Raw genomic sequence first — 11,994 nt, forward strand, 5'->3', positions numbered from 1 at the left:
TATGCTTTCTTCATGACCTTAACTAGGGACCTCATACAGTAAGTATCCTCATATGATACTGTGATTTGAGGTAACGTAATCACAGTAATGCAGTCTTGAGTCTCGATACTGGACTCCACACCAAATGATAGAATTGAGATCCAAACTCAATTGCTGGACAAGATTTCTATCCATTTATGGGACCTTTTTTAGCTCAAGACTACCTTCAGAGGCAAATCTTCCGTAACTTTAAGTTAAGATTCTAAGTTACCCTTTTTCCACCGGGGAGTTGTCCACCCAGTGCCAGCCCTGCCTGGGTTACCGTTCCTCAGGCTAATCCAGTAGGAGTCTCCCTGGCTCAGTTACTTGGCTCTCTTCCACAGGAAGATCTGAGAAAAATGCAACACTCAGATGGAGGCCTCAAATAGACGGCCCTACATTTTCGTAGAACTCCTAAATCTATTATTAACTTTAACTGAGGGGGTCAAATCTAATGTATTACACAGTGAATGCAATGTGTCTACACATGCATGACTGACCTTATAGATTATGTTCGTGTCTGTGTTAGGCCTACTGTATAAAGGAATACCACAGCTTTGAGTGATAGAACAGCCTATATATATTGCTAATATTTCCAAGTAATTCTCAGTATATCTCAGTTCTCTATTTACCTCCAAAGCTCAGGATATTTTTGAGGATTTTGATTTGTCATGATTTAGGTTCTAAATCATCTCTTGATTCAAAAGAGATCCACATAATTAATAGAGAATTGAGAAATAGGCTACAATACATTCCTCCAAAGAAACTTAATGTACAGTACCAATCAAAAGTTTGGACACACCTACTCTATACAGGGGTTTTCTTTATTTTTACTATTTTCTACATTGTAGAATAATAGTGAAGAAGTCAACACTATGAAATAACACATGGAATCATGTAGTAACCACAAAAGTGTTTAACAAATTAAAATATATTTTATATTTGAGATTCTTCAAATAGCCACCCTTTGCCTTGATGACAGCTTTGCACACTCTTGGCATTCTCTCAACCAGCTTCACCTGGAATGCTTTTCCAACAGTCTTGAAGGAGTTCCCACATATGCTGAGCACTTGTTGGCTGTTTTTCCTTCACTCTGCGGACCGACTCATCCCAAACCATCTCAATTGGGTTGAGGTCGGGGGATTGTGGAGGCCAGGTCATCTGATGCAGTACTCCATCACTCTCCTTCTTGTTAAAATAGCCTTTACACAGCCTGGAGGTTTGTTGGGTCATTGTCCTGTTGAAAAACAAATGGTAGTCCCACTTAGCCCAAACCAGATGGGATGGCGTATCGCTACAGAATGCTGTGGTAGCCATGCTGGTTAAGTGTGCCTTGAATTCTAAATAAATCACTGACAGTGTCACCAGCAAAGCACCCCCACACCATAACACCTCCTCCTCCATGCTTACAGTGGGAAATACACATGCGGAGATCATCCGTTCACCCACACCGCGTCTCAAAAAGACACGGCGGTTGGAACCAAAAATCATTGCTCGTGTTTCTTGGCCCAAGCAAGTCTCTTCTTCTTATTGGTGTCCTTTAGTAGTGGTTTCTTTGCAGCAATTCGACCATGAAGGCCGGATTCGCACAGTCCCCTCTGAACAGTTGATGTTGAGATGTGTCTGTTACTTGAACTCTGTGAAGCATTTATTTGGGCTGCAATTTCTGAGGCTGGTAACTCTAATGAATGTATCCTCTGCAGCAGAGGTAACTCTGGGTCTTCCTTTCCTGTGGCGGTCCTCATGAGAGCCAGTTTCACCATAGCGATTGATGGTTTTTGAGACTGCACATTTTCCGTATTGACTGACCTTCATGTCTTAAAGTAATGATGGACTGTCGTTTCTCTTTGCTTATTTGAGCTGTTCTTGCCATAAAACCCTTGAATGAGTAGGTGTGTCCAAACTTTTGACTCGTAGTGTATATCGGTATCATTGGGTGATGGGGTTCATTGATGGGGTTCATGGCTCCCTCATACTTGCTCCTCCTCACTCTTCACCATGACAAGGTTGCCCCCTACAGACAGGCAGTGGTACCGGCTGGAGATACAGTCCTGTCTGTCCTGGGTGTCCTGGGTGTAGAAGGAGCATCTCTCCCCCAAAAGACTCCCATCCCTCTGGGCACTGCCTGCACTCACGCTCTGTGATACAGGTGGAAGGTTACGCCAGAGGTTACTCAGTTAGTTATAGGGGAAAGGTGAACAGGGGTGAAACAGGTCCCCCATGTAAAATAGCTTTTTCAATCTCTGTAGGATCACCTGTATAAATAAAATATGTCCTAATTATATCAATAAAAAATACTCTTAAAACCATCAAGTGGGGATTATATATGGTGTTACATGTCTACATCGACTGATCTGATAATAGCTAAAGCAATGCTCTTATTAGGATGACTAAATGTCTTATTAGGACGTGTAGCTCAGTTGGTAGAGCATGGCGCTTGCAACGCCAGGGTTGTTGGTTTGATTCCCACGGGGGGCCAGTATGAAAAAATTAAAAATAAACATGTATGCATGAACTGTAAGTCGCTCTGGATAAGAGCATCTGCTAAATGACAAAAATGTAAATGATGCCAGGCCTAGGCCTAGTGTGATGCTACCCAATTTTCACTACTCTTGTCATTGTCAGCCATTTTGGAATTTTAAGTTGATCCTGGTGATCCATCATTATATTTTCTCTGCCTGCCCATATATTGAACAGATTATTGTATTAGAGTATTTTTTTCCAATAGGCCATCCCATGTCCCAGCTTAAAGCAACCTGAATGTGTGTGCGCACCATTGGTTGTGGTGATGGGACAGTACAGGTTGAGTGCTGGGTACTTGCGGAAGAGGAGGAGGTAGGAGTGGTTCAGGGTGTTCAGCTTCTGAGTCAGGTCTTTGAGTCTGACCCCCGCGACCCCATTGCCATGGATACGAAAAAGTGAGGATGAGGTAGCATAGAGAGCCAATTATAATGAAAAGGTCAAGTTAGCGTTAAAACCTCAAGTCTTGACCTTCCATAACAATGTACAGTGCTATGAAAAAGTATTTGCCCCCTTTCTAATTTTCTCTACTTTTGCATATTTGTGATACTGAATGTTATCAGATCTTCAACCAAAACCTAATATTAGATAAAGGGAACATAAGTGAACAAATAACAAAGCAGTTCTGCATGGAAGAGTGGGCCAAAATTCCTCCACAGCGACATGAGAGACAGATCAACAACTACAGGAAGCATTTGTGTCACACCCTGGCTCTGGGACTCTATTTGTTGAGCCAGGGTGTGTTTATTCTATGTGTTATATGTCTATGTTGGGGGTTCTAGGTTGTCTGTTTCTATGTTTGCCTGTGTGACTCCCAATCAGAGGCAACGAGTGTCAGCTGTCGGCTGGTTGTCTCTGATTGGGAGCCATATTTAACTGTCTGTGTTTCACTTTGTGTTTGTGGGTTTTTGTTCCGTGTCGGTATTTGTTTACCGTGGACTTCACGAGTCGTGTTTTGGTATACTTTAACTAATTAAAGTCATGTTTGTTTCACACGCTGCGCCTTGGTCTACTCACTCATACGAATTTCGTGACAGAAAAACCCACCGTAAAAGGACCAAGCAGCGTGTCCAGGAGCAGGCAGACTGGACATGGGAGGAAGCGCCAGGAAAGGAGATGGAGAGGCTGGCGATGGCCCAGCTGGGCAAATCGTGGTCCTGGGAGGACATGCTCGGGGGCAAGGGACCTTGGGGTAGGATTAAGGCCCTGGCGAGAGAGGAGCAGCGGCGTCAGCAGTGCCATCGTCGGACGGACGAGAGGCACCCCCAATAATTTTTTAGGGGGGGGCACACGGCATGGGCGACTGGGCAGCAGGAGGCTGCCACAGGGCGAAATAGGAGACGAGGAGAGAAGGCCACCGGGTTACGGGAGCCATTGGCGAGAGGAGGGAAGGAAGTTGTAGAGGCATGGCGAGAGGTACTGAGGTGTATTGCCAGTCCGGTCCGGCCCATTCCTGATCCCCATTTAAGGCCAGTGGTGTGTGTTCCCAGTACGGTCCGGCCTGTTCCTGCTCCACGCACCAAGCCTACGGTGTGCGTCGTCAGCCCAGCCCGGCCTGTCCCTGCTCCACGCACCAAGCCTACGGTGTGCGTCGCCAGCCCAGCCCGGCCTGTTCCTGCTCCACGCACCAAGCCTACGGTTTGCGTCGCCAGTCCTGTCCAGCCTGTCCCTGCTCCACGCACCAAGCCTACGGTGTGCGTCGTCAGCCCAGCCCGGCCTGTTCCTGCTCCACGCACCAAGCCTACGGTGTGCGTCGCCAGTCCTGTCCGGCCTGTCCCTGCTCCACGCACCAAGCCTACGGTGTGCGTCGTCAGCCCAGCCCGGCCTGTCCCTGCTCCACGCACCAAGCCTACGGTGTGCGTCGCCAGTCCTGTCCGGCCTGTCCCTGCTCCACGCACCAAGCCTACGGTGTGCGTCGTCAGCCCAGCCCGGCCTGTCCCTGCTCCACGCACCAAGCCTACGGTGTGCGTCGCCAGCCCTGTCCGGCCTGTCCCTGCTCCACGCACCAAGCCTACGGTGTGCGTCGTCAGCCCAGCCCGGCCTGTCCCTGCTCCACGCACCAAGCCTACGGGGTGCGTCGCCAGCCCTGTCCGGCCTGTCCCTGCTCCACGCACCAAGCCTACGGTGTGCGTCGACAGCCCAGCCCGGCCTGTCCCTGCTCCACGCACCAAGCCTACGGTGTGCGTCGCCAGCCCAGCCCGGCCTGTCCCTGCTCCACGCACCAAGCCTACGGTGTGCGTCGTCAGCCTGGTCCAGCCCGTTCCTGCCACTCGCACCAAGCCAGGGGTGCGAGTCGTCAGCCTGGTCCAGCCCGTTCCTGCCACTCGCACCAAGCCAGGGGTGCGAGTCGTCAGCCTGGTTCAGCCCGTTCCTGCTACTCGCACCAAGCCCGGGTGCGAGTCGTCAGCCTGGTAAGGCCCGTCGCTGCTCCACGCACCAAGCCTAGGGTGCGAAGTCGTCAGTCCGGCACAACCCGTGCCTGGGTCATCGGTGCCAATTCAGGTACCGCTCAACTGCTCCACTAAGGAGCTGAAGCCTACCGCCCTGCTACGTCCAGTCCAGCTCCAGCCAGCGGGGCCAGACCGGACCAGGGGCGCTATGGGGGTTTGTTGGAGGGTGGTGGGCAAGACCGGAGCCGAGCCGCCGCCGAGGAGGAATGCCCACCCAGCCCTCCCCTGTTTTGCTCGTATTTAGGCGCGGTCGCAGTCCGCGCCTTTAGGGGGGGGGTACTGTCACATCCTGGCTCTGGGACTCTATTTGTTGAGCCAGGGTGTGTTTATTCTATGTGTTATATGTCTATGTTGGGGGTTCTAGGTTGTCTGTTTCTATGTTTGCCTGTGTGACTCCCAATCAGAGGCAACGAGTGTCAGCTGTCGGCTGGTTGTCTCTGATTGGGAGCCATATTTAACTGTCTGTGTTTCACTTTGTGTTTGTGGGTTTTTGTTCCGTGTCGGTATTTGTTTACCGTGGACTTCACGAGTCGTGTTTTGGTATACTTTAACTAATTAAAGTCATGTTTGTTTCACACGCTGCGCCTTGGTCTACTCACTCATACGAATTTCGTGACAATTTGGTTGGAGTCATTGCAGCTAAAGGTGGCACAACCAGTTATTGAGTGTAAGGGGGCAATGACTTTTTCACACAGGGGAATTGGGTGTTGCATAACTTTGTTTATGAAATAAATGAAATAAATATGTAATTGTTGTGTGATTTGTTCACTTATGTTCCCTTTATCTAATATTAGGTTTTGGTTGAAAATCTGATAACATTCAGTATCACAAATATGCAAAAGTAGAGAATTAGAAAGGGGGCAAATACTTTTTCATAGCACTGTAAATCAGTGAACTCCTATTTCTGACCCTTGAATCTGTTTTAATTAAAAATGATGACCTAATGAAACTCACAGTAGAAGGTCTGTAGGAGTGTGGCCATTGTCAGTAGAAAACAGAGCAGGGCCAAGTAATGTGATGACTGTCTGTACTGTGTATGCCACCAATCTAAGAGGGGGTAATATTTCAGCCACATACATGAACATAGACAGGGCTCTAACTCCTCTAGCTCCACAATGAGATAGGGTGCAGGCCAGGTAGCAGGCTGTTAGCCAGCCTGCCAGCTTAGTGGAGTCTGCCACTAGCACAGTCAGTGTAATCAGCTCAGCTATCCCCATTGAGACCGTGTCTGTGCCTCGATATAGGTTGAGCAAAACAAAACATGGCGGTGTTCGCCTTAGCAATCTCACCGGAATAAAGATCTCCTCCATTCCTGTCATTATTGAAAGAGATTGTGATATCTCACATCTCAAAATAGGGTTACTTAATGTTAGATCCCTCACTTCCAAGGCATAATCTTGATGTGATTGGCCTGACTGAAACATGGCTCAAGCCTGATGAATTTGCTGTGTTAAATGAGGCCTCTCCTCCTGGTTACACTAGTGACCATATCCCCCGTGCATCCCGCAAAGGCGGAGGTGTTGCTAACATTTATGACAGCAAATTTCAATTCCCCCCTCAGAAATGACTGTGTTTTCGCCTTTTGAGCTTCCAGTCATGAAATCTATGCAGCCTACTCAATCACTTTTTATAGCTACTGTTTACAGGCCTCCTGGGCCGTATACAGCGTTCCTCACGGAGTTCCCTGAATTTCTATCGGACCTTGATGTCATGGCAGATAATATTCACATTTTTGGTGACTTTAATATTCACATGGAAAAGTCCACAGACCCACTCCAAAGGCTTTCGGAGCCATCATCGATTCAGTGGGTTTTGTCTAACATGTCTCCGGACCTACTCATTGCCACATTCATACCCTGGATCTAGTTTTGTCCCATGGAATAAATATTGTGGATCTAAATGTTTTTCCTCATAATCCTGGGCTATCGGACCACCATTTTATTATGTTTGCAATCGCAACAAACAATCTGCTCAGACCCAAACAAAGAATCATCAAAAGCCGTGCTATAAATTCTCAGACAACCCAAAGATGCCCTTCCAGACTCCTACCAAGGAGGTTGGAGTACAAAAATTGGTTAACCACCTAACTGAGGATCTTAATGTAACCTTGCGTAATACCCTAGATGCAGTCGCACCCCTAAAAACAAAAAACATTTGTCACAAGACATTTTCTCCCTGGTATACAGAAAATACCCGAGCCCTGAAGCAAGCTTCCAGAAAACTGGAACGGAAATGGTGCTCCGCCAAACTGGAAGTCTTCCGACTAGCTTGGAAAGACAGTACCGTGCAATATCGAAGAGCCCTCACTGCTGCTCGATCATCCTATTTCTCCAACCTAATTGAGGAGAATAAGAACAATGCAAAATGTATTTATGATACTGTTGCAAAGCTAACTAAAAAGAAGCATTCAACAAGAGAGGATAGCTTTCACTTCAGCAGTGATGAATTCATGAACTTCTTCGATGAAAAGATCATGATCATTAGAAAGCAAATTACGGACTCCACTTTGAATCTGCCTATTTCTCCAAAGCTCAGTTGTCCTGAGTCTGCACAGAACTGCCAGGACCTAGGATCAATGGAGACACTCAAGATTTTTAATCCTGTATCCTCTTGACACGTTCATGAAAATAGTCATGGCCTCTAAACCTTCCAGCTGCATACTGGACCCTATTCCAACTAAACTACTGAAAGAGCTACTTCCTGTGCTTGGCCCTCCTATGTTGAACATAATAAATGGCCGGATGTGTACCAAACTCACTAAAAGTGGCAGTAATAAAGCCTCTCTTGAAAAAGCCAAACCTTGAACCGGAAAATTTAAAAAACGATCGGCCTATATCGAATCTCCCATTTCTCTCAAACATTTTTTTAAAAGCTGTTGCGCAGCAACTCACTGCCTTCCTGAAGACAAATACTGTATACAAAATGCTTCAGTCTGGTTTTAGACCCCATCATAGCACTGAGACTGCACTCGTGAAGGTGGTAAATTACCTTTTTAATGACCAAGGCTCTGCATCTGTCCTCGTGCTCCTAGACCTTAGTGCTGCTTTTGTCACCACATTCTCTCTTTTGGAGAGATTAGAAACCCTAATTGGTCTACACGGACAAGTTCTTGCCTGGTTTAGATCTTATCTGTCGGTAAATTATCAGTTCATCTCTGTGGATGGTTTTTCCCCTGACAAATCAATTGTAAGTTTCGGCGTTCCTCAAGGTTCCGTTTTAGGACCACTATTGTATTCACTATATATTCTACCTCTTGGTGATGTCATTCAGAAACACAATGTCAAATTTCACTGCTATGCGGACGACCCACAACTATACATTTCAATGAAACATTGTGAAGCCCCAAAATTGCCTACCCTGGAAGCCTGTGTTTCATACATAAGGAAGTGGATGGCGGCAATTTTTTAAAACTTTTAAACTCAGACAAAACAGAGATGCTAGTTCTAGGTCCCAAGAAACAAAGATCTGCTGTTGGATCTGACAATTAATCTTGATGGTTGTACAGTCGTCTCAAATAAAACTGAAGTATCTCAGCGTTACTCTGGACCCTGAGCTCTCTTTGACAAATATATCAAGAATATTTCAAGGACAGCTTTTTTCCATCTTCGTAACATTGCAAAAATCAGAAACTTTTTGTCCAAAAAGGATGCAGAAAAGCTAATCCATGCTTTTGTCACTTCTAGATTAGACTGCTCTACTCTCCGGCTACCCGGATAAAGCACTAAATAAACTTCAGTTAGTGCTAAACACGGCTGCTAGAATCCTGACTAGAACCCCAAAATGTGATCATATTACTCCAGTGCTAGCCTCTCTACATTGGCTTCCTGTTAAGGCTAGGGCTGATTTCAAGGTTTTACTGCTAACCTACAAAGCATTACATGGGCTTGCTCCTACCTACCTCTCTGATTTGGTTCTGCCGTACATACCTACACGTACGCTTCGGTCACAAGACTCAGGCCTCCTTATTGTCCCTAGAATTTCTAAGCAAACAGCTGGAGGCAGGGCTTTCTCCTATAGAGCTCAATTTTTATGGAATGGTCTGCCTATCCATGTGAGAGACGCAGACTCGGTCTCAACCTTAAAGTCTTTACTGAAGACTCATCTCTTCAGTTGGTCCTATGATTGAGTTTAGTCTGGCCCAGGGGTGGGAAGGTGAACGTCAAGACACTGGAGCGACGAACTGCCCTTGCTGTCTCTGCCTGGCCGGCTCCCCTCTCTCCACTGGGATTCTCTGCCTCTGACCCTATTACGGGGGCTGAGTCACTGGCTTACTAGTGCTCTTCCATGCCGTCCCTAGGAGAGGTGCGGCACTTGAGTGGGTTGAGTCACAGACGTGATCTTCCTGTCAGGATTTGGGCCCCCTCAGGCTTGTGCGGTGGAGGAAATCTTTGTGGGCTATACTCAGCCTTGTCTCTGGGTAGTAAGTTGGTGGTCTGTTGATATGTCTCTAGTGGTGTGGGGGCTGCGCTTTGGCAAAGTGGGTGGGGTTATATCCTGCCTGGTTGGCACCCGACCCACCCCTGTCTTAGTCTCCAGTCTCCAGTATCTATGCTGCAATAGTCTATGTGCCGGGGGGCTAGGGTCAGTCTGTTATATCTGGTGAAATTCTCCTGTCTTATCTGGTGTTCTGTGTGAATTTAAGTACGCTCCCTCTAATTCTCTCTCTCTCCCTCCCCTCCCGGAGGACCTGAGCCCTAGGATCATGCCTCAGGAATACGTGGCCTGATGACTCCTGGCTGTCCCCAGTCCACCTGGTCATGCTGCTGCTCCAGTTTCAACTGTTCTGCCTGCGGTTAGGGAACCCTGACCTGTTCACCGGAAGTGCTACCTTGTCCCGGACCTGCTGTTTTCGACTCTATCGCTCTCTCTACCGCACCTGCTGTCTCGACCTCTGAATGCTCGGCTTTGAAAAGCCAACTGACATTTACTCCTGAGGTACTGACCTGTTGCACCCTCTACAACCACTGTGATTATTATTTGACCCTGCTGGTATCTATGAATGTTTGAACATCTTGAAGAAAAATCTGGCCTTAAATGGCCATGTACTCTTATAATCTCCACCCGGCATAGCCAGAAGTGGACTGGCCACCCCTCAGAGCCTGCTTCCTCTCTAGGTTTCTTCCTAGGTTCCTGCCTTTCTAGGGAGTTTTTTCTAGCCACCGTGCTTCTACATCTGCATTGCTTGTTGTTTGGGGCTTTAGGCTGGGTTTCTGTATAGCACTTTGTGACATCTGCTGATGTAAAAAGGGCTTTATAAATCAATTTGATTAATACAGTAATGTCAGTATAAACATGATGCACACTAAAAAGTATAGCATTATGTTTTTTAGACATCAAACATGCAATAATCTGAACTTGCTCTTGAGCTTTTTTCTTTGGATAAAATGTGCTATAATTTTGTGATAATGGCATCACCTCTCCCTGTTGACCCCTCTGTCTTTTTAGGATGTAGCAGGCCCGGTCCAGACGCCCCAATTCTCCCCTGGTCTTATGAGTCCCATTCCCCCAGAGCAATAGGAGACTGCTGGAGACGGAGAATAGATCCAGCTCTCCTGAGTTCCACCTCACAAATGAGCGTTGAGACGGTATGTCACCCTTAGCTTCATGCAAAGTACATTTGATAGCAAAACCTGTCAGGCCGGAGAAGTTTAGATTATGGTCAAATACCCTTATTCTATTGTGTTTGTGGACAACTTGTAAGAGCTTTATGTAGCTTGTGTTGACATTTCTGGTGAATATCTGTGGTTCTCCAGGGCCCGGTTTCCCAAAAGCATCTTAGGATCCTATGGTTCTAACGATGAACGTAGCCTTAAGATGTTTTTGGGAAACCTGGCCCTAGTCTGTAAGTGTTGTCTTGGTCAGACCAATTCAACATGGCACCCAGAATAAAGATGTCAGCATACAGTATGTAGGCCATAACAGAACGCAATGTACAACCCCAAGACTTCTATTCAAATGCCCTCTGTGCTTAGATAACAACTGCTATTGTTTTAAAATGCAGTGCTTATCTATGCTTTGACACCTACAGTGTTGCCAGACATTCCCCTTATCCCCTTCTCCTCAATAATCCATGATCATATCTGTTTCAACCGATGCGATTTAGGTGCTATGTTATGCTTTTAAGCGGACCCATTTGTAGGCTGTGTGAGAGTCTTGTTTTGGCAACTGATAATCAATCACCAGTCATTTAAGATGTATTATTATTATTTTAAGACCGGCAGCCACAGGATTTGAATTCTTCCAACTGCACGCACCCCCTGCACGCTTATCAGCTCTGTTCTCAACACATGCAAATATCAAGGTATACAAAATTCCTGGGGGTTTGAAAGTGCTATACAACAAAAACAACATACTGTACAGATCCAAGGCTAAGTTAATATTGTGAGTTAATATAGGCTACAGCTGTATCCTTAAAAGGATTAGGACCTGTAGCATTGCTATTGCTGTTGCCTATTCCAAACCTAGCCTATATTGTGCCCAAGCTTTGCCAAAAGCAAATGTATTTCGTATTATACTTTGTTCTTCTAATCTGGTAGATAATATATGATATATGATTGTTGTTATTGTTTCAACTGCTGATTGCCGCTTTAAAGCATACAAAACAAAGCTGCAGCATTCTGACTTTGACTTGTATTGGGTCTTTAAGCCGTCATGATGATATAGGCTACTGAACATACAGAACACCCTCCAAAGGCAACTAACACCCTCTTGTGGCAAACAAGGTGGACTCAACGAAGAATAATCATCATGAGTCATGCCGCTGCTTCCTTTGTATGTAGCCCCCATCCTTTACCTCTTTGGTGTTTACAGATCTGTAAAGGGACTGGTTAGGTGTAAGCAAAATAGCAGTAGCTGCCCTTCACAGTATGCTCCATGTTGGGAAATCTTACCCTGCGATGGCTGGTGTGGGTGCAAGCTTTTGCTCCATCCAAGCAATAACACATTTGCTTACAAACATGAACAGTCTTCATTCAATGCTTTAATTAGGAGTGTTACTGCTTGACTG

At 46.3% G+C, this 11,994-nt stretch overlaps 1 protein-coding gene across 1 annotated transcript in view; it reads left to right on the forward strand.

Annotated features, from left to right (window-relative positions):
* Positions 1–10,486: 10,486 nt before the first annotated feature.
* The window catches only part of LOC121571538 (voltage-dependent calcium channel gamma-6 subunit), a 44,091-nt gene continuing 42,583 nt past the window's right edge, over positions 10,487–11,994 (forward strand). Inside the window, exon 1 of the mRNA XM_041883057.2 lies at positions 10,487–10,573. The gene's annotated coding sequence lies outside the window, so the exon portion shown is untranslated. The remainder of the gene's footprint in view (positions 10,574–11,994) is intronic.

This window comes from Coregonus clupeaformis, chromosome 8 (assembly GCF_020615455.1).
Source record: "Coregonus clupeaformis isolate EN_2021a chromosome 8, ASM2061545v1, whole genome shotgun sequence".
Classification (NCBI taxonomy): domain Eukaryota; kingdom Metazoa; phylum Chordata; class Actinopteri; order Salmoniformes; family Salmonidae; genus Coregonus; species Coregonus clupeaformis.